The sequence below is a fragment of the Sapajus apella genome, unplaced genomic scaffold (genome assembly GCF_009761245.1).
Source record: "Sapajus apella isolate SASKATOON/1434 unplaced genomic scaffold, GSC_monkey_1.0 scaffold20, whole genome shotgun sequence".
Classification (NCBI taxonomy): domain Eukaryota; kingdom Metazoa; phylum Chordata; class Mammalia; order Primates; family Cebidae; genus Sapajus; species Sapajus apella.
In genome coordinates this window covers 21,334,581-21,340,397 of record NW_022436960.1, presented here as the reverse complement: position 1 = coordinate 21,340,397, position 5,817 = coordinate 21,334,581, and the positions used below count along the sequence as shown (strand labels likewise).

The following is a 5,817-nucleotide window of genomic DNA, read 5'->3' as shown; positions in this document are numbered from 1 at the left end:
ATCCTGCAGGGGCATAGGTTAATTTGTTAATTTTGTCTGGTAGAGATGCAAATAATACCTGCCTTGGAAATGCTAACCTCAAGGTTGTGGTAAGACATTAGTCAATTTCATATGTAACCCAGCAATCTTATTCTAATATTCATTTATTAAAATGGCTATATATATCTCGCTTGTTCCTTCATTAATTAACGAGTTGAATAAAACCTTTGTCATATCATTCACATGAGAGTCCTGATTTTACCTTTTAAAAATGTTTTAAAATGCTCAAATGCTTAAGTAGGAGTTTAATCAATGCACTGTTAAGTTAATTGAATTGATGAAGCAAGTGATAAAGTTTTATTTCTGGAGAGACAATACACCTTGCAAGTGTAAAACAGAATAATCAATAAATGAAATAACACGTGAAAAACCCTAAGTAGTAATAATTTCAGGAAGGAACAAGCCATGCTGATTTGGATGTTCTAGTCATGGATTATGAGGGTAATCACTCAACAGACATCTTCAGCTGCTTTTCTCCTCCCTGTGCATTTAATCAAAGAAAACAGAGGTTCAGAATGAAATGTCAATAGTGGGAGGAGCCACAGCAATGGAATCGAATAACGAGTTCAAATCTTGGCTCTGTGCTCGGTAGCTGTTCTCCGTAAATTGAAGTTAATAAATCCCTATGAGAAGTGTCTGGTATATAACAGGTGCTCAATAAATGTTAGTACTCTTCCTCATAAGCAACTCAGAGGATAGGAGGAGGACAACTGCAGCCTGGATTGGAAACCTGAGTTATGGAGAAAAAGTTAAAATGACTTAATACTGTTTATACAGGGCCATAAAAACACCGTCTGCTAGCTCCAGCCAGTTAAGCTATTACAAAGCTGACATGCACTAATGCTACACTGATAGGAAAGGAATGGCCAAGGTTTTGCTGTTTCTATCATTATTCGATGAGTTGCCATCTCGGGACTAGTTGCCAGTTTACCCATCACATAACCTGGTTGTTCAACATTTAAAGATTTATTTTGGTCCTTAAATATTTATACTCTTCCCCCAACCTTTTATTGCTGTAGTTACTGCTGGAGAAAAAACAAGACTCAGGAGGTTACCGTGTGGTATATCAGCAGTTCTAGGCTTTATCGTTAGATTGGGGTATGTTTTATGTTGAATTAGACTCAGATGAGTGGATTAATATTAAACTCTCATTTTGCATGATGAGACTAGATGTGCCTCGGAGAAAAGGATAAGGTCTATTCCTTTTCATATTATCAGTCAGCGAAGAAAAGGCCACTTGCTCTGCAATGCACATGCTGATCCAGAGGTGAATAGCAGCAGATTCTGGACCTTGGGCGGGGGGTGGTTTGCCTCCAATAAAGTATGCAGCTGAAGGTTGTCCCAGGGGTAGAAGTGAGCTCAATGATTACTCCTGCTGCCTCTCATAACACCTGCATTTGGCTCCTTGGTACCCATTAGGCATAATGAGGAGTTGATTCCATATCCCTGGGACATTTGGCCTCATTTGGATGATTAAAGAGAATGAAATGAATGAAATATATGTCCCAGACACCTGCCTACTTGTAATAATAATAGCCTATATTTACGTAATATCTTTCTCGAAGAATCTCAAAGTCCCTTGTCTTTGAAAATATATTTCTGATAGGGAGGGTAAGATAATTTTATTTCTCTTTTGCAGAATCTTAGAGCCATAGTAGGATCTAAATATTTGGTCATGTTGGTAACTATTCTTTTTCCCAAACTTTGCTGCATGTTGAAACCAACTGGAGAACTTAACAAATATGGAAACCGAGCTCCTATGTCTAGGCATTCCCATCTAATTGCTCTGGGGTTGGGGGTGGGGGATCAGCTGGGCATCAGGATTTTTAAAAGCTCCCTAAGTAATATGAATGTGCAGAAAAGCCTGGGGACCACATAGGTAAAGGCATTTGGTCTGAGACATTTCTCTGAAGTATTAGCAGCAGGAAACATTCAGATGGCCGAGCTGTTAGAATTACTCTTCCCCACTGGGTTCTCCATTCTTTTTGCTCTTTTCACTCTGGACCAACTCTACTAATAAGGGAGACAGACATTTAAAATGTAGCTCAATCCCAGAATTCTTGGGACGATCCCCACTCTCTTACCTTCAGTCAATAGTAGGTTAGGTCAGATCATTATCTTCCAGTAGGAACTATACCTTGGTGTAGTAATCTAGAGAGAAGATAATTAAATCCACATATAACTGTAGATTTAAAAGATGACGAGAAAAAATTCATCCCCTGGGAACTCTGTATACTGCTGTGTGTGTAGCAAATATTTAGGAAATAGTTTTCCGTTCAGTAAACTGGTGTTTTAAGGAGGGAAAATGTAAAAGACATTTTAATGACAGTGGAGGAAAGGATTCTACAAGTCATGAATGAGTTTAACAGGGGGTCGTGGTGGTGTGGCTGGGTGGGGGGGTTTCTCCTTAAGCTTATTTGTTGTTCTTAGACTTTCACAAATATGTTCAGGCATGGCGGAGGGTTGGAAAAGCCAAGAAGCAACCAGTATGTCCTGAATCTCTGCATTACTACTGGTGATTCAGCTATGACTTCTGGTGTGGGACCAACTTCCCTTGAAAATGTATGGATCTGATGGTGACAATTATAGGACTGTTTCTGGAAGCAGCTGTTGCCTACAGGGGGTAAGGCTGGCTTCTCAGATGTTGAGCTGCCTTTCCATCTGCTGAAAGGAAGAGCAACCAGAAGTCAAAAGCAGAACAATTACGAAAAGTGGGACCTGCACAGAAGCAATAGAAAAGAGAGGAGTGATGGGAGAGAAGGCAATAAAATCTTAATTACTTACCAGGAAGAGTACATTCTCTTAGTGTCTTTGGCACTAAAGATAAAAGCCATGTCCTCCACCGCCACTAATGGAAAGGAAATGAAGTGATGAGAAGATGCATTAGGGAGGCCTGGATCTGGGCCAGCTCACTGGTTCTATGGGCCCCAGGAAGACCCTAGAGTCTCATGACTCTCTGACTATGTCTCAAGCGAACAGTTACCTCCTTGCTATAGTCCCTTTGGTGTCCCTAAATGTTAGAATATTTCGAATTTAATTGTGGAGGCACGAGAACATCCATGGACATTTAGAATATCTGAGCAATTCTCAGCAGACGTTAGGTGAGTTTGTCGTAGGGTGTCCCAGTTTTCCAGGGCTGCCCTAACACATTACCACAGATTGGGTGGCTTAAAACAATAGAAATTTATTCTCTCAAAATTCTGGAGGCTGGAAGCCTAAAGTTAAGGTGTCAGTGGGGTCATGCTTGCTCAGAAGGCTCTGGGAAAGAATGCTTCCTTGCCTTATCCCGAGGTGGCTCCTGGCTATCCTTGGCATTGTGTGGCTTGGAGCTGCATCACTCTGGTCTTCCCTGCATCACTCTCTTCCCTGTGTGTTTTCCTGTGTCTTCCCTTCTTGTATGTACCAGTCTTTGAATTTAGAGCTCACCCTAAATTCAGGGTCACTTCATTTTCACACCCTTGCCTAATAACATCTAAAAAGACTGTTTCTGGCCAGTCATGGTGGCTCACACCTGAAATCCTAGCACTTCGGGAGGCCAAGGTGGGCAGATCACCTGAGGTCAGGAGTTCAAGACCAGCCTGGGCAACATGGTGAAACCCTGTCTCTACTGAAAATACAAAAATTAGCTGGGCATAGTGGTGGATGCATGTAATCCCAGCTACTTGGGAGGCTGAGGCACGAGAATCACTTGAACCCGGGAGGCGGAGGTTGCAGTGAGCCCAGATCACACTACTGCACTCTAGCCTGGGTGACAGAGCAAGACTCCGTCTCAAAAGAAAAAAAAAAAGACTATTTCTAAATAAGGTCACATTCTAAGATTCCAAGTGAACATTAATTTGTTGGAGGGGGGCTGACACTATTCAGCTCACTATGAAGAGGACAATACAAGAGGAAAAAAAGACTGACATACGGATTGAGAGCAGGGCCCAGAGCTGTGACTAACATTGGCTGTTCATTAGAAACACCTGGGCAAGGGCAGCCTTTAAAATCCCTATCCTGGCCCCGACTCCAGATATTCTCATTTAATCAATCTGGAATGGGGCCTGATTAACATAAACAACCTAGGGGCTGAGCACATAAGGTATACGGATAAAGGATAAAGAGGGTTGATCTAAAGTAACAAGGAGGAAAAGTGACTCAGGGGCAGAAGGAGCCTGGAGACCTACATGCAGCATTGAGAAGACTTCAGATTTGATTTGGTAATGTCTCCTAAAGAAAATGGGTTTGTGGGCTTTGAAAGACAAGTTGCCAGTTTAAGATACCAAGTCGAGACTTGTAAGAATTCTATCATATCTTAGATCTGTGGGAATGGTAACCTAGCCCAAAAATGCACATGGTGATAATGACACAGAATATGTGGGATGAATGTTGACCTGAAAAATCCAGAATATGGGGAATTGACTTACCTAAGAGGACTCTATGAATGAATGTTTCTACTCAGGAACCAGGTTGTATTCTAAGTCTCCTTTGCCCAGTTGGATATACGTTATGCTCTGGAGTGATTCTGCCATATTTTCAGACTCTATTCTGGGGGACAGTTGGACATTCTTCTCCATACAAAAATTCAGGCCATTTTTCTAAAGCTCAAGCATCTACTCCTCTCTCTCTTTCTCTCTCTCTCTCTCTGTCTGTCTCTATCTCTTTTTTTGAGACAGAGTTTTTCTCTTTTGTCCAGGCTGGAGTGCAGTGATGCAATCTTGGCTCACTGAAACCTCTGCTCCCCGGATTCAAGCGATTCTCCTGTCTCAGCTTGCTAAGTAGCTGGGATTGTAGGTGCCCACCATGAAGCCTGGCTAATTTTTGTATTTTTAGTAGAGACGGGGTTTCACCATGTTGGCCAGGCTGGTCTTGAACTCCTGATCTCAGGTAATCCACCCATCTCGGCCTTGCAATGTGCTTGGATTACAGGTGTGAGCCACTGTGCCTGGCCAAGCATCTACTTCTAAAAGAGCTAACTCACTACCCAATATCTCTTTTTAATAGTGAGATCTAGATTAGTACTAAGCCGTGTCAGTTAGTAGCTGCATGACCTTGGGCAGGTTACTTATCTTTGTTTTACAGATGAGTTTATTAGTTATTATCAGGATTAGATTGTTATGAGATCTCATAAACATTCTTTTTCTCTGTCTCTTCTCCATCCCAGATGATGAGACTTTTTTTTTTAACCAAATAAACACTATAGATTATTGAATGATCTATGCAACTGTTATTTATGTTTTAAATAGCAATGATATTACTAATAATGGCTGACGTTTTCTGAAAACATCAAAATAGGTGCTGAAAACGTAAAAAGATTTTGGCACATATAATTTCATTAGCTATTACAATGATTCTATTACCTCCTTGTAAAGAGAGATAAACAATGTATATAATGTGCAGTAGATATATAAATGATACATATTTATGTAAATTATACAAATAACATATGTAACTTATATAATGTATATAATGTGCAGTAGATATATAAATGATACATATTTATGTAAATTATACAAATAACATATGTAACTTATATAATGTATCCCTCTTCACAAGTGAAGAAATTGCAAGGGTGCACAGCTCTTTTGACCTAAAAATTGCACATTATTCACTCTGCTTTACAGTTCTCCCAACTCACTTGTGACCTATATGAGGACAGGGAGGTCTACGTCAGGCAGGGCCAGTGACCAACTCATGGTTGCCTTTCAAAAAGTCCTTGTAAACACTTAGAACTCTGTTTTCTAAAAGCCCAAATTGAGATGAATGAGCCCTCAAGAGTGCTCAGTAAGTCTTTGTATT

At 40.6% G+C, this 5,817-nt stretch overlaps 1 long non-coding RNA gene across 1 annotated transcript; it reads right to left on the bottom strand.

The window, feature by feature from the left end:
- Positions 1-313: 313 nt before the first annotated feature.
- On the bottom strand, positions 314-2,703 carry LOC116557696. Its single transcript, XR_004271658.1, has 2 exons — positions 2,124-2,703; positions 314-520 (listed from the first exon to the last, which is right to left on the bottom strand). It is a non-coding gene; the product is annotated as an uncharacterized LOC116557696 (long non-coding RNA).
- Between the last annotated feature and the right edge of the window lie 3,114 nt (positions 2,704-5,817).